General features: G+C 47.4%; 2 pseudogenes; one reads left to right on the forward strand and one right to left on the reverse strand.

The window, feature by feature from the left end:
- LOC149329193 (TNF receptor-associated factor 5-like) overlaps nt 1-19134 on the forward strand; it is a 38590-nt pseudogene extending 19456 nt beyond the window's left edge.
- LOC149329194 (uncharacterized) lies at nt 13923-16598 on the reverse strand (annotated as a pseudogene).
- Nucleotides 19135-22445: the final 3311 nt, after the last annotated feature.

The raw sequence follows: 22445 nt of genomic DNA on the forward strand, positions 1-22445 counted from the left end.
ATTAAATCATACCTGGGAGCTTAAAAGAGGCTACACTCTTTCTCCGTTGTGTCTACCTTCACAATGAAAAATTGTCGCGGCACCTGCTTGCCGCATTTATGCCAGAACCATCGTGCAACATCTTGAGGCTAAAAACAATGTTATAGTGACAAGATAACCGCTAATAAAAGTTGTTCTTGCAAAAAACAACAAGCTACATAAATAGCTATCGCATCTGGGAAGCAGCAAAAGAAGTTCCACTGAAAAAGCAGCGCTTGCCACATGCGGGGAATTTGTTTTCGCTCTGCCAATTAGGAAAAAAAGCAGAAATGCTCAAGAAGGCTTACAAGCTACCTGAGTCAGCTATTGCCATAAGACAACTTGAACAGCGTGCCTTACTAACAAAGGAGAGTTGGACACGTGTCTATGATAATGACAGGTTGGTTGTTCACTATTCACGTGAATATATTTTCAGATATCTGCTATGCATACATGCTATTAAAGCATATGTACAGTCGGGGAAAAAAGTCTGTGAACCACGTGTTCCTCAAACGAAAGCGGCGGCTGGTTTGAGGAACACGTGACATTTAGCAGGGGGCTAAAGAGTCCGCTTGGGGAGGTGAAAGTCAAAGCTTTGTTCCTTCATCTCCACAAGTGTGGTCTCCAGCTGCTGGCTAACAATAAAGCTATATGCTTCGTTTGAGGGACCCATGGTTCACAGACTTTTGACCCCGATAGTACTCCCAGTAGGCTTTCCTATATAATGTACACCCCCCCCCCCCTCCCCTGGTCAAAAGTCCCCGGGCTACGGAGTTAGTTTTTAAGCTGCGTACTGGAACGTCTACAACACCATCCCTGAACCTCGAAATAAGTGTATGTGTTAGGAGAGGCATCATTCTCACGCCTGGAAGCCTTGGTAGCTTTACACACGTATTAAGTGTCATAATAAACTGCAGAAAACCTGACAGTGCGACCTAGAAACTATTGACTCACTCTGTACAGATTCTGTAAAGCGTTATACTCTGTTTACTTTCCTGTTTACATTCTCCTTAATTATTCAACGACTTGGATATGATTTTACCAGAGCGTTGACATTAATTACTCAGAATATGCGCACCGTGTTCCGTCTAAGCCTCGCACCTAGCTCTTCGGCGGCGGTCCGACTGCCTTCCTTCATGCTTCCTCCTCTGCGCCATGTTTTCAGTGCGCTAGCTGGGCGCTTGACGCATTTTTACCACGTTTTTGCTCTTTTTTGGATTTAGCGCTAAGACAACGAACTCGAGATCCAGTGGGAACCATTGCGTCCTCCTCGGATGCGACAACTACACTTAACTTCCGACGTAGGGTGGCCTGTTTGGGCTGGTCGCAGGCTCGTCGCGATCGACGAACGATGATGGCACGTTGGCCGGTGGTCGCATACACGGCGGTTAGTAGTACAATGAACATTTCCGGTCTTCGTCCGCCCGTCCGGCGACACGTTGCCGGTTGGGGCAGTAATTCCAACTTAACAAACAGAACTGGTTTATTAAGGACTGGAATGAAATAGAAGGCAGTTTAAGAAAAATGTGGTTTAAAAGAAAGGCTAAGATTGAGACTCGGCGCGCTCTTTCAACTTCTTTGTTTTCGGCTGGTTTCAAAACCTTCGGCAGTTGGTCGGAAGTTTACTATTCCTGCTCGCGCGTAATTCCAACCAATAAGAGTGCATTGGCAATGCACAAACAAGTAGGCGGAGCTCAGGGCTCGCCAGTGCCTTACTCAGTGGACCCCGTACTCCAAAGAAGGTGTAGGGCGAGCAGTTTCGCGTATGCAGCTCGCTACATGTGCAACCGATGGAGGCTCCCCCGCAGTGTTGCCGGTAACGCTTTACTTTTTTCGGAAACTTAGTAGCGTACTCGTTACCATTTCGGAACTGTAACGGGTAACGTACTTACGTTAACATTTTCCGGCAACGTGAGGTGTCACGTTACTAGCTACTTTTTATTCAAAATGCCCGCCTCCGCCTCTTTTGCGGAAAGAAAAAAGAAAAACGCCGAAAATTATTTTTCAAATAAACAAAATCTACAGGTGTTTTCGACGACCCGTGTTGCGGCTCGCGTGCATGCCAAAAAACACCTGTCCTTGAAGACGCACTCAACTAAAAAAAAAAAAACCACGAACACGCAGTCACACACTTGCCTCCGTCCCCAAACCACTCACGAACTCAGGAATGTCGCCAGTTCACTTCAAGATGGCCCCAAGAGAGTCGTGGAAAGAGTACAATGGTACAGCACAGAAAAGGGGATTGCAGTCAACCGGCTGTTTCTATCTGCAACTGCGGCTACGTTTCTGGTTATTGCGAGCAAAGCTGACCTTGAACACCTTGACATAAACACTCGCATTTTGCGATAATTATGCAGGTTCAAGTAAAAAAAAATTGTTTTCGTGCGCAAATTTATTTTTTCTGGAACTGTCATTTAAGCATTTCTTTATTGCTACACGATTTCCGCGTAATTTCGTAAGCAGAAGCACACCAGAATTCCTGTAAATTTGGTGAGTGCAGCTGTTTTCTTTGTGAACATATTTGACAAGGTTTTAGGCGTAAAAAACAGACGAGACACATAGGAAGGTAACAGGACGAAGCGCCATCGTCCTGTTTCGGCGATGGCCCTGCGTCCTATTACCTAATTCCTATGTGTCTCGTCTGTTTTTTGCGCCTAAAACCTATTCAAATATGAACCAAAACCAAATAGCATAGAAGCAAGTGTTCTTTCTTTGTGAAGTTGGAATTCTATGAAGTATGATATTTATAAAATTGTTATCTTGAGTTCTTACAGCGAGGACACACTGAATAAAATTTATGGTCATAGAGTAACGGCAAAGTAACGTGCGATACTTTTTTCGGTAACGGTAACGGTAACGCGTTTCCTTTTTGGTAGGTAACGTAGGGCGGTAACGCGTTTTTTTTTTAGTGTAACGAGTAACGTATTTAGTTACTTTTTTCCCGTTTTTTTCATGAAAAATTGGAAATTTTTCAAAGCGTGACGAAAACAGATTTGTTTGCAACAGCACAACGATAAATAATAATGCTCCGAAGTTCAGCGGAATATGCAGTTGTAGATGTCGTATTGTGAAACGAACTTCTTGTTCTACTGCACCGAGAAGATAAAGAATGATTTGTCATCAGGCTTATATGGAGATATAAATATCATATTTATGGAACGAACTTCTTGTTTTACTGCACCGAGAAAGGGAAAGACTCAGAGTCAGTGTCGCTACAGTACTACGCGCAGCAGCATGGATTGAAGCTTTGTCCGCAGCTTGGTTCGACTGCACATACACAAGCTTTCGAACGCGTTCCCCTGAAAGCCTGTTGCGAATCCTTGTATGGATCTTTCCGAAACGTGACCAGTTTCGTTTGCAGCTGGCGGATGATGGTGGCCGGCAAGCAGTCGGCAAGCCAGACGAGTTAGCGGCTGGTTGGTGCAAAGGCCTTGCCACCAGGTAGATGGGGCCACGTGCTTCGCTGAAGACCTCTCTCTGTCTGACCAAATTACTGCGCTTGTCCCGTACTCTGCTGCGTTGGAATTCAAGAAGCTAGGCTTGTATTTGCCTAAAACCGCTTACGTTCACAGCAGCCTATGTAATTTATGCCATGTGTGTAGCACAGTAGAATTTGCAGCCATTTTGTTCTACTTAAGGCGTGAGTTCAAGCGGTTGAATTTCTTTGGAGGAGAAATTTCAAAGGCCCGTGTACTGTGCGATGTCAGTGCTTGTTAAAGAACCCCACGTGGTCGATATTTCCGGAGCCCTCCACTACGGCTTCTCTCATAGCCTTATAACCGTGCCACACGCTCAGAAGAAATGGCAGTAAATGCTTAAGGCCTTAAGTTTGTTAATGCCATTATTTTCGGTGTTGGTGCTACACGTCCACATTTAATGCCATTATCGAAAGTGACGATGACGATAACGCTTGCAAGGTAGTTAAAAGTTTCATCTGAATATGAACATTGCTAATGAGCACAATATATGGGAAATGTTATTCAAATGTAATATAAAATCGATTTTTCAGAAAATACGGCTGTTCCTGCTTTACAAGTCGAAAAAGTAGCCATAGACTCGCATGTCAGCACCGAAGTCGAGAGTACCTGTCAATAAGGCTGATAAAAATGGCGCTCTTCGCATCGAAAATGCAGTATAGTTGCCTTATCTGACTGAAAGTTAAGAATTAACTATTTCCTACTGGTTAGGAAGTTGCTACTAACAGCTGCATACTGTTCTGCGTGTGGAATGGGAACGAGAGTAGGCATTGCACGGGCGAATGAGTTGTGGCAAACTCAGTAGGTCGCGAATGGCAGTAAGGCTAATGCCATTAAATTTGTGCGTGTGGCACCGCAGGCATGCCATTAAAACTTAAGGCAGTAAGCACTTAATGGCATTAAATCTGTCCGTGTGCCACGGGTATTAGTCGCTTTGGGACGTTAAACCCCATAAACCAAACCAAACCAAACCTGTTTTTAAGTCAAGCCTGGATCTTATATGTGACCTGGCCTCCAACCCGCGTACTCACAGCACGAACGTTTTAAGAGCACTACATCGCACCGGCGATGACGACTGCTCTCCATTCGTTCTACGATGCACGCTGTAATGGTTTTCAAAGCAAAAACAAAAACCTAAACTGAAAGCAAGCAATCATGAAACTTTGAAATTCCACTGTAAATTTTTCCATGTCTCCATTTTTTCTCGTCTGGAAAAAAAACCGCAAAAAAACGTTTTTTTTTTCCAATATTGCACTGTTTTTTTTTCAGGCCTTCACACCTGCAGTCCTGATGTCCCCCCACCGTTGTCTTGCCTTGGCGCCGTCGGGGCGACGTCGGCGGTGGCGGCGGTGCCATTCCCCTGCGGTCACGGTGGCCAACAACCTCGTCGGGGCGGCACAGAGCCACCTCTTCATGTCTTTATCCCACTATGGGACACAGCGACGCCAACCAGGCGATTATCCCTTTTTTGCCTTGACAAGGAGCGCCGACCCGCCACCTTGTGGGAGGTGTCCGAGGGCGGAACAAAGCCCCTTCCCCGAACTGAGTAATGAACACCACTAACCCCGCTCGTGAAATGCCCGGCCAGGTGCTTTGACCTTCCTGGACACGCCGCAGCGGGATATCTCAGCCGACGACCCTGGTACCGAAATCAGTATCCCTCCCACAACACTCTCTTTCATTTCACTCCTACACACTGCCTGCTGTCCTTTATTTTTCAGCCACAAAGCGCAAAAAATTTTTTGTACAAATAAAATGTAAATAAAGGGTCCTTATTTCCATTTTTATTCTTGGTTCCTGGAATCCTGGAAATGAAGCCGCCAACCTCATAGCCCGAGGTTCCTTAAACAGAGGAGTTTAGAGCACCAAGCGTGCTCTAAACCCCTCTCGTTGTTAAAAAGTTTTTGACCATGATGACGATGATTTCGTTTTGAGCGAAAAATTGTACCTTGAAATCCACTTTTGCTGAGGTGAAAGTCGGATGGCGACCCATGCCCGCGCATGAATTCGATCACAAACGGAAGACCCTAAGCAGAGCGAATGTCCATCTCTAAGGACACCGCTGGCCTGTCATGCTTTTTTTGCGCTGTGCACAATGGAATATAACGATCTAGGAAGCCATTCAACGCAAATGCCTTTATAAAGAGTCATCACTAACCTCCAATGCTAACATCAGGCACAACCAGCACACTGTTGAGAGTCGACGAGCTATCGCAGCTTCGTTGCTAGCTGAAGCTCCAAACATGTCTCAGCGAGCTTGACTCAACAACCTCATGCAATCATTTTTCGCGTCAGGTGCACTGCAGCACCGACATTAAAGCACGCTAGAAAGAGAACAGCTGCAGTTGACCCACATGCGAATGCACAGCTGCACGTAATCCCACATTCCAACACGGCAACGATATTGCCCAGATCACAGACGGTGCTGCATATGCAAGATGGCAGCGCCTTAGTCGGAGTCTCATTCCATGCTAAAATCGAAAGTAACGGCAACATTAAAAGGGAATGAGAAATAGCCTGCACCTGCGTAGCATCAACAGACTTAAACCAATAAAAAATAAAAGCACAGGGCCCATGTGGCCAAAACTCGAATTTGGTGCAGAAACCCAATGAGAAAAATAAAGTAGGGCACGGTAGCATTGTAACCGAAGGGCTCAACGAGCACAGAGGGATGATGAATCCTCGGTGAGCTTCTTTTATTGACGAATATCAATCAGGGTGCCAAGCACGAAAAAAAAGAAAAAAAGATGACATGATAATTTACATAAATACAAAAAAAAGTGGCTTGATTATTCACAAACTAAAGGAAAAGAAAAAGAAAGTAGAGCAGAGAAAGATTTTTTTCTTTATTGCATTTTCACAAAAGGTACAAAGAAGTAAAACTTGTCAGCAACACTTTCACTGACACGGCAGGTTAAAATTTTTTCAGTACAACCAAGTCATCCAACACATTTAACCAAGTTGGATGATCAGGTAGTGCCTGATACACTTCCCTCAGACGTATGACACCTTCAATGAAATGCTCGCGTGGAGATCTCACAACTACTTCTGCATTGTTGAATTGCGTCCTTGTTTTCCATGAACTATGGAGGCCAAGGAGCATAATAGTGTCATAAGGGATGTCCTGTTTTCCTACCTGTAAGAACCCTGATGCCATGCGGGTGTAGCGGTAAATCTTTCTTTAATGTTCTTTGAAGCACATCCCAGAAAAAAACCGCATCCCAACAATCTAAAAACACGTGATCTACTATTTCAGGTTTTTTACATAGAAAACAATCTGTTGACCGAGGGAACTATGTCGGTCAAAACATGGATGCATGGTAGAGCAGAGAAAGATGCAAGATGGCAGCGCCCGCAGCTTCGCAGGGGGGCGCTGCGGACGCCAGTGAAATGCGCCCTCTCCGGCCGACTCCGCATTTTTGACCGGGCAAACCGATCACCCCTCCCATTGAGTAGCTGCGCGAGCAGCGTGCTTTCTCCTGAAAAAAAGCCAGTTCTGCGCGTACTTTGCACGTGTTGGCCAGCCTGCAAATCTCTTTGTGCAGTGAAGAGTTTTGTTGGCTTTTTCCCCTCGTGCTTGAACGCTGACGAGCTTCAGAGGATTAGTAAAATGTACAGGGGCGCGAGAAAGAAACGCGAACAGCAAGGCGCCCACGCGCTGCGTAGTGGGAATTTACCTTTAATGCGTTTTTATCTCTGTAGTAACAAAAAGACGCTAGAGTGGTACATTATTGTATCACGGATGTCTCTAGCGTATTTGTGTTGCGAGCCAAGTATAAGCGTGACGAAAATAAACTCCAACAGCGGAGCGCCTAGGCACCGCGCTATTCGCATTTCTTTCTGTCGCAGCAGTACGCTCTTAGATGTAGGTTAAAAGAAATAGTGGACAGTTAATTATTTTTTTCGCTGCGCAAACTTGAAAAAAAGAACTGCTAGTGGATCAGGCCCACTCCGTGAAGCAGATTGTTGACGAAAAAGCCGGTACCGTAACGCCGAAATGTGTATCGCAAGTAAATGACGAGATCATTTAAGACATGTAATTCGAGGTAAATACCTTTCTTTTTTTTTGGCGCAGCCTTCTTCGTAAGATACTTTCACTTCTGTGTTTGTTCCATAAATATGTTCACACCCGTCCTTCGTTGTTACCTCTGGCATCACCTTTCCGCTCTTCACAACGCTTACACAATTTAAATCTGCTTCAACCGGATATATGGGAAGACCCTGTCGTTTAATTCCTCTGCACTACCTAGAGCAATAAAACTCTGGAATGATCTTCCTGACAACATAATCTCTTTCATTGATCCTGGTGAGTTTAAAAAACATCTATGTATACATTTATTGCCATAGTGATGTTCGAAATGTACAACAGTTTCATTTGTTCTTAACGTTGTTTTCCCATTTACCACTCCTGTTACCCCTGGTTGCTTTTTTTTCTCATGTTCGTGTTTCGCTTTTTTTCCTCCCTCTATTTTCGTGTCTGATGTTATTTTCTCCGTTTTGTATAAATTTCGTGTTCCTGTCTTGTATTTGACTTGTACCGCGTTCTTGTACCGATATTACGGTTTTTTCCATCTGTATATACCTTTTTTTCGATTTGCCCCCCTCACCCAATGCTCTTCGGGGCCTGTGAGGTACTAATAAATAAATAAATAAATACCTAATTTCGTTGAGTGGCTGAGCAGTTCGCTGCATGCAGGTTTGTTGGCCAAATAATAAGGATTTTGTTACGTGTTTCGCTGAATAATAATGGAAATAATTTTTATTTTAACTTAATATAAAGTGGCTTTAAGGCGACACGCGAGGCTGGAGAGAAAAACGAAAACACGCACGAAATGCGCCTACCAGCTGCTTGCTATATACGGCTAAGAGAAAAAATGCTCTAGTTTGGTCAATCGCTGCAACGGAGATAAGCGGTTGGCATATTTATTTTAATGCCGATTACAGTGCACGCTCATCCCGAAAACAATTAATTTGCATATCCATTGCTCATATGCAAACGCTCATTCATATGCAAGCAAACATTTTGATTACTTTTATTTTTAGAAATTTTTTACATGAAAAGCAACTTCGAAAATTGAGCCAGGCGTTACAAGTCGAAACATTGAGGCGATCACTGACCTTGCCTCACACGCGTCTGCATAACGCCGCTAGCTGTTGTTGTCAGCCTCCAAAATAAGAAATGGCAAAAAAAATTAGTTTCCTTAGAGCGAGCTTTACTAAACACTGCATACTTAGTGAATTACAGCAAAAACTGCTCAGAAATAATATTACGCGTGCAACATACAAAACATCTTTAGCAACAGAAAAAGCTTACTGCACCCTGTCCACAGCAGTTATCCAGGCCTGCCGTTTCTCGTTCTCATCCATTTCATACCCTACAATTCCGGTCAAAAACATTTTTGGATAGAAAACAATACGACCGCATTTTTTTTTCCTATACTGGAAGATTTCATTGTAGCAATCTCCCATCGATAGGCTTGCATTTTTTTTCCCCGTATTAACGTTTTTCCTATCGTCAACAGCTCGATACGAGCGATGACAAATTTTTAAGATTTAGCTACATATAGAAAGGGTGGACCATTACCTTCAATATTTCCATTACTGTACATTACAATTTTAAAATATTAATTTTTTTTCCCCCAAGAATGCAGGACATTTCCAGGGAATCTGTAGAATTCCATGGGCATTCCATGGCCGTTGATGTTCAGAGAACTATTGTGACAGCCCCTGAGACAAGTTTCTCCACTCTTTGAACGTCGCGGAATTCCAGCCATGACTCACAGCGAGCGGCAACAATACTTTTGTGCGCCCGCGAGCATATGCAAGATAAAAGAATGTTTGCTGCCCCCGCATCTGCTATCGGGGCTGGAAGCACCTGAGCTGGGGCAGCCGAGATAAAGGATAGCAGGCAGTGTGTAGAAGTAAAAGGAAAGATGTGAGGGGATAGTAGAAGGGACAGGGGAAAGAGGGGGTAGAGGGTCCAGCTGTCTTCCTTGCAAGCCTCGGTCGGCCTTCAATGGACGAGCATAGGCGAAGGTGGTGCCCTCCAGAAACTGCTGCGAACAACCCCACTTCCCTCAAATCCCTGTGAGCGCCAAACTGACCAAGGACGCACCGTAACTAATCTCTTCCTCCCCCTCACTCTTGACGAGGCCGTGCTTGGAGACTTTCTTTGACATCCACGCGCCCCGTACCCGCCCATCATTTGTCCCTTTTTCTATGCCACCCCTGCTCAATCCCCGCTCGGGCTCCTGCTCCTCAGGCACCTTTTTTTTTGCCCTCTTTTGCTACCTCTACCCCATCCCTTTGCTGTTCTTCTGCTTGAGAGGGTGTTTTTTGTGTTCATGCCTTGCGCCCAGCTCTTTCTCCTTTTCAGCATATTCAATCTTTCCCTCCTTCCTTCCTCCTTTTCTTCCGGAATACTGCTGTCACCATAAAAAAAGGTGACGTAGAGGGTGAAGGAGAGCGAGAGTGAAGGGAGGAAGAGGGAACACTTAAGAAGGCATGTCCTGGCCGCCTCGGGTACGGCAGACTCGTTGAGCGCTCGGCACTGAGCGGACGCAGAAAGCATCGCTATGGAAAGTTACGTTTACACGCTGGTCGGATTCTGCGGCAGACGAGAGCGGAAACCCTTGAAGTTCGTCGCCCCGATACCCTTAGATCAAGTATGCAGTGCCTGTGGGCTGATTCCCAAGACGCTGTCAGTGCTTCCCTGCATGCACGTGTTGTGCTGGTCGTGCTACGACCAGTGCGCAGACGTTCCCGGTAGTATCATATGCCCTCTGGACGGATGCTGGCACCTGGAAATCGACGTCGACTGGGAGGAATCCTCCTTCGATATCGCCGAAAGAGAGGTAAGCGAAGATGGCACTGACCCTTGGTTTTAGTATAGTGAACTAGATTTTAGAGCGCAGCTCTTCGGCGCTCGTTTCTGCGTGTCGCGGCGTCGCCGTCACCGTTGTCCGCTGTGATCAACAGTGGCCACCTTAGGCGCACTTTAAGCTGCGAAACCAATGGAGCGGGAGCTTAGAAAGCAGAGGGATAATAATTGCTAAATTGGTTTTTGAACAAAGCAAACGGCGCAGTATCTGTCTCGCATATCTCGGTGGACACCTGAACAACGCCGTAGGGGAAGGGAGTAAGGTGGGAGTGAAAGAAGAAAGGACGGTGCATAAGTGCCCTCTTGGAACAACGGACACCTCAATCGTGCTTTAAGCTACGTGGCGGTAGTGATATAAAGGAATCGTTACTGGAGTTTTTCTTGAAGATTATGTGTGAGAAATAAGGTTTTTATTTTATATACATGTCTTGCTCCAATTCTTGGCCTCATTCTATCGAAACGCTGAAATAGCTGATGAGCTGCGCTCAAATTTCGCATAAGGAAGTAACGTAATCGACGGCAATTTTCTTGTGAGAGTTTTTCATTCGACGAGTAATACAATTTACCGCCAGGTAAAGAGCAATGCTGTGGGCCCCAATAAGTCATCCAGGAAAACAGGAAAAGGCTGCGAGTATGATGATGATAATAACGATGATTCTATTATAGTCGCCTTGTAGTGGGCAGGCAACGTTTTGGCGTCCCCAAGTGGTAAGAGAAGGAAAAGTGAAAAGGGAGAAAAGAAGACGCACAGAAATAAAAGCAATTGAGAAAGTGGCCCATCCGTGTACGCACGCACATAAACGCACACACACGAACCGAGCCGATCACTCGGTCAGTGTTCTGTAAGGATGAAACCTCCTTGGTCTACTGATGATGATCATAATGTGTGTGTGGCTTTTCTCTTTGTATGGGGTGGGTGCAGGACTACGCCCGAGCCTGGGAAAATTAAAAAAATAAAGGAGGCAAAAAAATTGGCTGGGGCTTAGCTCGGTTAAGCCCCGATATCAGAAGCGAAAAGCCTCGGCGATGGCATGGCTAAACCGGCAGAACCGCGGCGGCATGCGCCTCTCCTGTGACGTCACGCGGTTGTTGCAGAGTCACGGCAGCGGCGGCTCCGACCACCTGCGCCTCTCCTGTGACGTCACGCAGTTCGCGCAAGCGCACCTGTGGCTTTTTCTCACGACGGGGCCCATGCTCGCCTCGGTGTTGACTGGCCTAGTGAAGCTTTTCGCTTCAAAACGGTGTATTCCGAGAAAGATTGATTGTATACGCACGACGTCGTGTTCACCGACCGGAGGTTTGTACACGCACGTCGTGGGTCGCTTGCGCCGTCTAGCGACGAAAATTGGCGTTCGCTCTCGCCGCACGTAGTCGCGTGCTGCGTTTTTTTTTTTCTCTCCCCCATCCATGCTCGACGGCCTCGACCAGTTCGCCCATGGCTTAGCGTGGATGATAGGCATTTCGTCGTTGCCGTGATGGAGATCTGCTTAGGGGAGAAGTATGACAGCTTTGCGAACTTCGCGAAGCAAGCGTTCAGGATTTTCCGAGTCAGAACGAATACACTGTTCGCGACTAAATACAGCGTTGAGAACGAGCACTTTTTTAAGTCCGGAAATTTCTAACTTGAGTGGTTTTCACGAGTGCAAGACGTCAGAGTTAAAGTTATAACGTTGTTTGAACCATTCCCCTTCCCTCACCGCCACCTCCCGTCTTTAGGTTCCTTCGAGGAGCGCCTTAGCCGTCGTACACCGCTAGATAGCGCGCGGCATTCGGCAGCGCTTTTTGGCAAGCGACCTAGCTATATGTGCCGGTTGGCCGGCCCCCGTGCTGCAGACCTTCGTGCACCTTCTGCTTTTCTAAGCAAGTGGTTTTCCCCCTCGCCACCTTCGTTATAGTGCGCCTGTCCCGCAGCGGAGCTTCGAACCCCTTGCCAACGGCTGCAGCCGCCCTCGGCGTCCCTTTCCGTAGTCCAGCCTGCCATCGACGCGCATCGCCTTTGGGAGCTGCCGCTACACATGTGTAGCGGCAGCATAAGTGCGCGCTTGCTTTCTTTCTGTTTCGTATTTCGCCCATCATTGAAACTTCTAAAACGAAGCAGCGCTCGCGCGCGGGGTGCAGGCGCTCGCGGTCGCGCCCGAGGCGCCTGCGTCTAGGCGGCCAAGAACGATTATTAGCGGCTTTGTTATTCTGGAACGCGCGTGTGTACAGGCGCGCGCGCACGCACGCACACAGACACATTTTGCTCCGGAAGCAGCAAGGATGTAGCAGCATTGGAAACATTGGACTGACAATTTTGTAAAAGAGACTGACGTAAACAAACAAGTTCAAACGAGCTGTGTAGAAGCGGACGAGTTTTCACCACTCCCTCCGCCTTTCCTCTCGGGCCCGCAGTTAGGAAAAAGAAAAGTAAAAAAAAACACAAATGCGAGCTAAAGGACTTTACGTAATTGCAGTGTGTGGAGTGTCATTTACAGGCTGGGACGGAGCGGTGGGACCGTGGCCCCCGCGATAGAGCAAAGAGCAGCGGCGCGCCGCCGGAGCCGATCACGGAGAGAGAGAGAGAGAGAAAACTTTTATTGCTCTTTCAAGAGATTCGCGGAGATGAAGACTTCTTGGTCGTCCAGGGCTCCACTGAGTCGTGCCGCTTCAACAGCGTGCTGTACCAAGGCCCTCTGGACCTCGAGCTCGCTGCTGGAGAGACAGCTCTCCCATTGCTCCTCACTCGGTGTTTGATAATTGTGGAATGCTATGTTTCTTTCGCACTCCCAGGTAATGTGATAGAGTGTAGGTGTACCGCCGCACCAGGGACAGTCTGATCTGAATTGCGTTGGTGACATTTTGCTGTATATGTACACGGAGAATCCACGGAGAATCCGATCACGGAGAATCCACGGCCGGACTCGAGGGGGGCGCGCGCCCCCCTCGAGACCGGCCGTGGGAAAAACAAAGTTGATATTGGTTTTTCTCGTCAGATGGCGCAAGCGCATCACGTCGTGCGTGTACGAACTTCCGGTCGGCGAACACGACGTCGTGCGTATACAATCACTCATTTCGAAAAGGATATGCGAGCTCCTGTTATCGTCGGACGAGTGTCCACCGCATGAGGAGACGAGTTTTCGCTGTGTAGACATAGCTTGCACGTGTCGTCACTTCCGCCCCCATCAAGCGCTTGCGGCCATGCTGCTGGGCCATTCGGCTTTCTCCGCCCTGCGGTGCCCGACCACTCCTCGGACGCTTTGGATTACTTTCTTATCTTTCGGGCGCGGTGCCTGCCCCACAGAGGAAAGAACCATTCAGCGCAGGCTACTTCTCTGTATTTGTTCCATCGGCGCGCGTGCGCTTAGCACACAAAGTGAAAATTAGCGACGATATAGGGCCGTACCCGCAGCGACCGGGAGTCGACGCGACGATGGGCGTTGGTGTGTTCCCTGAAGTGACCCAGGGGGATATTATGTACTCTTTGCAGCTTTGTGAAATTGGAAGGGACGAAAGCCTTCTAATCAATGGAGGCACTCTACGAGTTCTACAGAAGCCTGTCTGCGATGCGCCTACGAGACGAAAAGCTCGGCCTCGGCACGCCGCTTTCTCTGCCGCCATTGCTCGCTGCGGTCGTGGCGATCCGAACCGGCTTCCCTTGAGCTGTAGTTAGGATGCAGCGACGCTGGTCTCAGTCTAGGTTTGTGTTGTCAGACAAATCGGATGGGGTCAATGAAAACAGCAACGTTCACTTCAGGGTGCAACCGTTGCTTCCCATGGTTTCGCTGACATTTAGTTGACGACACAAGCCTCTTACCTGCACAAAGTGTGCTCCGCAGACAAGGAGATTACAGTTATCGAGGTCCAAATTATCGCGCTTAATGCGAGCCAGCCACAGCTCGCGCAGATTCGTACTGAGTCGAAGATGGAGAGCTCGCACTTGCATGCCTACGATTACCTGATGAATGCAGACGAAGTTCGTGTTAATCGGCCTCTTGTTTCACCTGGAGATGTCGTTACGGTTGGAGCAGCAAAGGGTGGCGCAAAAAACCATACTGAATCTACAGATGGACGAGAACCAACACGATGCGAGCTACCATAGGCAGCGGTAAGCTAGAGGCGGGCTGACGGTGGTTCGGCAGCACGGCCGACTAGAAACCGACGTCCACCGGATGTGATGACGGTGCAAGCTATGTAGACGGCGCCGTTGCGTTGATAGTTTTAAAGCCCTTGGAAATTTTTAAAGTAATGACAACTTTTGCAGAGCGCCGCCTCTCCCTCTCCTGCGCCCGTCGCCTCTTCCGATTGGTCGAGGGTTTCGCGCGCAAAAGTCCTTTCAACCCGCGCTTTTCGCGGCCGCAGACGCCATATCGTCCGCTCCAACCGCGCACCGTAGGTTCGGCAGGCGTCGTTGCGGGCACTGCGCTGTTGCTTGCTGTGAAGAACATCGGCTTTTGTTTTGCTCGGAACGTGTGTCAGTCACCTAACTTCAAGCCGTCTACCTGTGCGGCGTGACGGGCTGCTGCGCCTTCGGGTGCAGGAACCGTCACGACGGTGGAAAGCGGTTCTTCGCGATCCCATCATCGAAAACCGACGCGGGCCGGAGGAAGGTTTGGCTACACAGAATTGGCCGGGCGAATTTTAACGCAACGTCATCGACCAGACTTTGCGAAGTAAGGGACGTGCTTTCAATAGGTGCTGAGTTTTCCTTTTTTTTTTTCAAGCTACTCTGTCCAGTGGTTTGTTCGCGATCGAGCGTATGGCCGCAGTAAGCTCGACATAAGGGCGTTTGCGTTGAGCGCATCGTGATTGCACGCACGCAAGCGTGTAAGTGACGCGAGGCACACGTCTAACTGTAGAGTGAAGTTCCTTAAATTTGAGCGCATGCCGCAGTTAGACATACATGAGTACTATAAGCGCAGATCAAACTGCGCTCTGAAATCGTAAATCGCACGCGTTACATTCTGCAGTCGCGCGCGCGCGTGCGCACGTGCGTGCGTGTATATTATATATATAGATATATATATATATTACAGAAAAAGACAAAGAATTATCGCGCCGATATGCATCGTCAAGGCACCGTAGCACCGTTGGTGGAAACACCAGCCAGCGCGCGCTGGCTTGCGTTTACTCTCAAAATATGACCAGTAGCTGTGGGTATGCGTGATAGTGCCCATCGTAAGTGGGTAGTGCGTTTCCTGTCACATACTTTGTAACAGCACTTCCACGTTCTCGCTTCCCCTTGACGCCGAACTAATTTGGAGGAGGCTACGAATGCGAGCAAATCTGTGATAACCTCTTTTATTAATGCTAAAACAGTTGTTTTTTTTTTTTTTTTGTTAACGTTGTCCACAGTGACGCCTCCATTATCTCCATTTTTAAAAGCTTTGTAGCCGCTTCTTTTTTTTTAATGAGATCAGTATAAGAAACGGCTTTGGCTTTGCCGATGTGCATTTAGTACTCGGGCTGTTTCCGAGCCTGAGCCGGGCAAGTCTACCTCGCGGGCCGGGCCGGGTTCGGGCCTATATCGAAAAAATGGCCGGGTTGGGGCGCGTAACGAAAAAGGTTGACGGGCTCGGGACGCGTGAATAATTAAGGCCCGTGCAGTGCTCTAATAGCGACTATACGAATGTGGAAGATTATCGGACAGATGTGTTAAAAGCCAGGTAGGTTTTGCTTCTCACTAAATGACTGATGCCGATGAAACATTTACGTATACTTTATTATCCCATTGCTGGCAGGCGAAGGTTATTTGTGAGGTAGGTTTTCTCCTTACTAAGTAACTATTCCAAAGAAAATTTTTATGCGGGAGTCTATATCGTTACAGTTCATGCACGCGGGAGAACAGGGGAGGCACAGATAAGTGTACACGTAGCGTGGCCTTCATACCGTATTTCGAGCACTCCCTCAAGCGTCTTACCTGGTCCGCGATACACTGCAGCAGACCAAAACCAAAAGCCACTAGAAGATCGGTTGAACTACGGGCATTTAGAATGCCTTTACTTCCAGGTGTCTTTTCGGATGTCAAACCTGTGCATCCGTTGTAGCACGTCCAGCGATCCGGCGGCGACGGTCGTTCTGTTTGCATACTCCTCTTCACCAAAACAGATCACCGCAAATTCCTTCTACGGCCTCGTGATTCACGGTCACGTTCAATGCATGCCCCACCCTCGATATCAAACTTGGCACGCCGCATAAAGCTCGGCGCACCCGGACGCGATGCGCGCGGCTCCACCAAAACAATCCATCTATGCGTGCTCATTTTTGCCTTTAAACGATTCAGTGAAGCATGCAAATGTTTCTCCTAAGTCACCGATGTATTTATGCAGCGGAACGCACGGTTAATGCGGAGACATAGAGAACTCGGCAAATACGGGAATTCAGCGCAACCAATTGAAAAGGGGCGTTAGTTCCTTCGGAGCGGGCTAGAGGCGGCCACCGCAGTCACATGAAATCACAAAGAAAACAAAAGTCGTTCGGCCGCGCGCGGGTGAGGAATAGAGAAGAGGGAGGGCGTATTGACGCTACTTTAGTTTCTTTAGGGGCTTTAATGCTGCCTGGTACCTGGCGCCATCTGGCGCCGTCAAAGCGACTTGCGGAAGCGCATTGGCTGCGTGCGGGCTCCGACTACAGGCCATGCTAAAGCTGTCTAATATTTAGCACTCAGTCGGCTCAACCCGACTTTCAGTAGAGCAGTAGCTCCAAGGTTGCGCAATATGCCAAATTTGAAGGCTCGTCGATCGGACTCCTTGCCAATGCACAGCATAAAACCTGAACACAAGCCTGAAAAATGCAGTCTCTGAAGCGTTCACACTTGAGAACTGCCTTTTTAGGGCAAATTTTAACTTGAAAGCATTAAGGGCCGTATTCAGCGGAGAACCGGCCATCGGCAATGGCATGTCGAGAAAATCGGGATTGATCGAGAGGGTCATGACGTCAAAACCAAGCACAGACTCATGCGGGTAATTCAAACAACAGACAACAATGACGCAGTGAAACAGTGATGACTTTGCTAACATTTCCTCATGGGTCTACTGTGTGGTGATGCAATCCCACTACCATTACGTAGTGCCTGGAAGAACGAAAAGCAATTGCGCTGAAAATAAAAAAATGATCGAGATGCGAGTCTGTGACTCGAACTGCTACTCCTCAACCACTGGTACCAGTGAGGAAGGTTTGTTCGACTTGGCTGAAATGACGCCTTGTGTGTTAAAAAAAAAAAAGATGACATAGACGCTTTCATATCTGTGGAGTGATCTGCAAAGAGGACCTCAGGCTGCTGAAGAGATTAATGGAACCGCGTCGTGCCCTTACGGTAACTCTTTAGGATGAAAATTAGGGGCGATCAATTTGAGCGTTGCAGAGGAAATGGGGTAAAATTCCACTTATGATTCCTTCTCTTCCAGTCAAGATTCTGATTGTGAGCACATCTTTTATTAATTCTTTTTGCGCCTGTCTTCAGTCATTTTTATATAACTTGAGTCATTTTCAGTTCGGCATCTTCCTCCTGCCCTATACAAGCGCGGAGGAGACGTTTTTGTTTATATTTTAATTTGAATAATCGAAGCCATATACCGGCGATGACAAGGCCATCCCATCTTGATGTTTCATTATTCTTCTCGCTTGCACCTTTAGAAATTTCAATAACTAACATTTACCGCTTTGAATGCAGGTCAGATGCTGGAATGAAGAGAACGGTTGCACTGCTGTAATGGCTGCTTCAGACATCGCCGAACACTTCCAGCACGACTGTGGACACCACTCTGTTCACTGCCCAAAGTGTTCGGCCTCTGTTCTTTCCCGCAACGTGTGCGAGCACCTCAGATCTGGCTGTTCAGTTCTCCCAGCTCGTCCTCCTTCAGAACACGGAGGGCAGACTGGGCAACATGACGAGTCACTTTTGACGGCTGTGAGCAAAGCCCTAGATCAGCACACAGGCGAAATGAGGGCACTCCTGGAGCAGTTGCTCAGCGATGGCAATGCACGAGCCGACCAACTGAACAAGATCTCGCAAGATGTAAACGCTGTCAGGAAAGCTATAAAGCAGGAACCCTCTGAGGGAGCCCGAGAAGGCCACGACACTTTAAACGGAAGCTTTCTCCAAATAACCGCACCAGAGCAAATAGAAGGATCCTTGATCGCTAGAAGTGAGGTAGCCGACACTCTCTCGAGCAGAATAAGATCATTAGAAGATGAAATAAAAGGTGAATTTGAAAAGGCAACGGCACAGGGGCACGACTGCTATTCACGGCTTGCTGCAGCCATCAATGAAGCTAAGGATAGCGAAAAGGCAAACTGAAGGGCATTGGGCCAATTGAACAGACTCATTCGTCAGACTGAAAACGGAGCATCACTGTGCAATTTTTTTTATCAGAAACATTCAACTGCTACATGATACAGCTGTGGCGCTAGGATCCGCCGCCTATGACACCAAGCAAGTGTACCTGTGTGGCTACCGCGTGTCTCCTGCGGTTGTGTTCAGGAAAAAACGACCAGGCTCTGTTGCTTTAATTGGGGTTGGAGCTACACGAGGGCAGCATGGACGACGTAGTTCAATGGCCATTCCTACACAGATTTAGGCTTAGTGTGGTGCACCCGATGGAATGTACAAAACGGCAGCTCGAATATAAACCCTCTCCTTTATGCACATATATACGAAGGCCCACAGGATCATCGAACGAGCCTTTTTATCATACCGAAGGGTCGTTTAATCTCTTTGACCTTACACGTTACGGTTATGTGCATCTAGACCAGCTTCGGATGACACTGGAGTTGATTTCGTGAGACGCACTTGCATGTTGGAGTGAGGAGGACATCGTGCAAATGCCCGAAGGCCAGTGGTGTTTGTGGAAGAAACTTCACCTCAAGAAATTTTAAGTGGATCTTGACTGTTGTTTATATCTACTGACCTCTGCGCATCACTTTTGTTGTGAGCAGATTTAATGTGAAATAAAACAGTTTTTATGTGTTGCAGTGAATCATAAAATTCGGACTCTGAGTGATCAAGTAGCATTTTTTGTAAGGCAGAGTTTTCTTTCGTTATAAAAGGCGCAATTATTTTGATGCACTTGCATATTGCAGCAAAGGCTGTTATAGCCTTGTTTTGCCACACATATATCCTGCTTTCGACCATGTAATGTACTCATTAGCTAGGAAACCTTAATTGCTTCATGAATTTTTTATCTTAACATAAATGGTGTTAAATGTTAACTCCGAAAGTTTAGCCTACAGATCGCTACAACTACAGCCGGGTAGTCATGGAAAATTGGAAAATAAAAAGTTGGCCGGCATCACAGGAAGTTTAATCCGCGGTACGCCACGACAGCCGCGAAGACGTAAGTGGGCGGCAAGTTGGAGGATATGCAGTCGTTCATCGCTCTCAGTGATTTATTTCGCGCACTGCAGAGGAAAACAAATCCCTAGAGTCCGCAAGCATTATTTGCTAAATTATTCCTTCCGATAAGCATATATATACACTCGCAAGCGCCGGAGTGGACCCTTTAATATCCGCACGGGCAGCATCCGCGTGCGGTAGATACAAATAGCGACACTAGCTATCGCTGGAGATGAAAATCGTTTCGTTATCGTAAAATTCCAACACGACATCATATCTGAGTGATCTAACGGTCGGGTACGAAAATTTATTAGAGCAAGTCGTCTCGTTCAGGATTCGTTTTCAATCGTTTTTGCTATTACATGTCACCTAATTTAGTCGTTAAAAATTTCATTGGAACTCTAGCATTCGTCACGCTTTTCTGCAAAGCCAGCACTCTCCGGAACCGACTACCTGCTAAAAATTTCATTGTTTTTGCTACATCGCGGCGTTCGGTTGCTATTCACCATTTTACGAGGAGCGGGCAGGAGAGGGAGAAATACTCTCAAACATGTGCGCTGCGCGGCAGCCCACTGTTGCCGTCCTCCCCTGGGCTGCCGTTCGATACCTTTAGTTGCTGCGTACGTAGCGTCATTGCGTACGCAACGCTCATTACGTTCCGTACGCTGTAAAGGACACCCCCGTCACACTTATAGTTGGCCGTACCGCCGCAGAGCAATCGCGTAGCGCGTTGTGTTGTGTCGCCATCTAGTGACAAACACTATAAGCGCAGTAGCGCTCGGCTGAACATTTTTCAGTTTCGGACACTGAATAGTACATTACTGTTTTTAATGGAAGAAAAAATGTTTAATGAAGTGCAAAAGTAGCCACATGATTAAAAAAAACTATTCGACAGGTGCGGTTGCTATGACGATAAACGTACACAACGTTAGTTCGGCTTAAAAGGTAAAAAATCACCTCATTATCTGAAAAACAAGGGGCATTTGTCCCTAATATTTCGGCGCGTGGGTGAGAGTAGACAAAATAAAAGCTAACAGCACAGTTTAGAGCGAGCCATCGCTGCTGAAGAAAGCAGCGGCGAGGTAAAATCAGTCCGAAGCGGGCGACATGGTCGCCGCGATTGGTTCTACGCAGCACGTAGCGTCCCGCGTTGCGTACGCTACGCTATGCTTTATAGCGGGCGGACGTCCGGAACGCGCAGCTAGATACGTTGCGTTCTGCGCATGCGCATTCGTTACCCGCGGTGTCGTTGCGTACGCAAGCTCACTGCGTACGTCCAACTGAAAGTGTCTAATCCGGCGCGCGTAGCAACGTGCGGCCGCTTAGCCACCGGTCAAGCGCGTGTTTGCGTCTGTACAACAAAAGCAGCAATGTTGTACGGAACGTCAATGCCCTATAGACATCATTGTTTCATTTCCGGTTGCGACATTTGTCATCCAAAGTAGGAAAAAAAAAACGCCCTCAGTATGTACGCGCAGCATGTTATGCGAAGGAAAGGTCTCAGCGCGTCTGCGATGTCTATTTCTGCACCGCTTTCTCACCGGTCTCGAGCTGCATTGGCAGTGGACATAGTTGGTGAACAAAAAATACCTGCGCCAACAGCAAGCTTACGCATCGAATGAAATGCATACAGAAAAAAACTCACTGCTTGTGCTTAATATCGGGCGCGGATCGAAGCGGAGAGCCTGGCTTGCCAAAACTATACTCTGTGCATAATTTTAAGAGAAGAAGCTTTTTCACGTTCTTGGCAAAGCTCTTTTAATTCAACAGTACACGATGCAAGGACAGCACAAATTTCCCACAACTTGGTTTTGCCACCCCACATGATCGCCAATGTCGGGAGCGTGAGGGCATCGCCACCTGAAAAAAAAAAAAAAAAAAACGTCGTAAGTGCAAAAATACTAATTTAATTTGCATAGCATGGCATGAATGGAAGCGGCGACACGAAATTTTACCCAACTGCAAAGTGAGCAAAAATGCAGCTACGGCAACGTAAGAAGAAAAAAGCACGGTATGCATGTGACGGTAAACACTGTCATGCATTATACTAAACTATTCGACTGAAATCAAATCGAATGCACCGTAAAAAAGTCCACTATGCATAACCGTACCAGATATACAACAAACTCAATGACCTGAGCAGTGCCCCTACCCGATTGAGATCGGAATTCTCAACACAAGTCCGGCGATTCGGCCTGTCGGTAAGCGCTAGTAGCGTTCCATTAGCGTACCAACCTATCAGACAGTATAACTGCACATTTTCTGGTATTTGCAAACCAGCGAGTACTGGCGGGAGCGGAGTAGGCGAGAATGCTAACTGCTTTCAGTGAACTGGCTTGTATCGCTCGTAGTACGAACAGTCCGCCGCGCACGATCGACAGGGGTGACCAAATTTCAATTTCATAGCGCGTTTCTCCGCAAACAAGCAATGCACGGATCAGACGTGGACTCGTCTCGGTCATGTACTCGATGTTGTTTCCGTAATGTTCAATTTGTGAGCGGGGTACTCTGTCGCAAGCTCTGCATCATTGTCACTCACCGTGGCCAAGCAGACAGAGAAAGCGTTCATAAGAAACTGCTTCCTGAAAAACTAGATATTCGATTGCTCTCCGAGATCTTGAGTCTCAACACATTTTTCTTTCGTTTTTCCAACATGCAACATCATACCACATTCGCTCTACAGGCAACCGGCGACAGAAACTACACGCGTGAACTGCGAGCATGGCCTCACCGATGCTGATCGCTCCGTCGAAGAACGGCC

The sequence above is a fragment of the Amblyomma mixtum genome, chromosome 9 (genome assembly GCF_055824585.1).
Source record: "Amblyomma mixtum isolate Tamu chromosome 9, ASM5582458v1, whole genome shotgun sequence".
NCBI lineage: Eukaryota > Metazoa > Arthropoda > Arachnida > Ixodida > Ixodidae > Amblyomma > Amblyomma mixtum.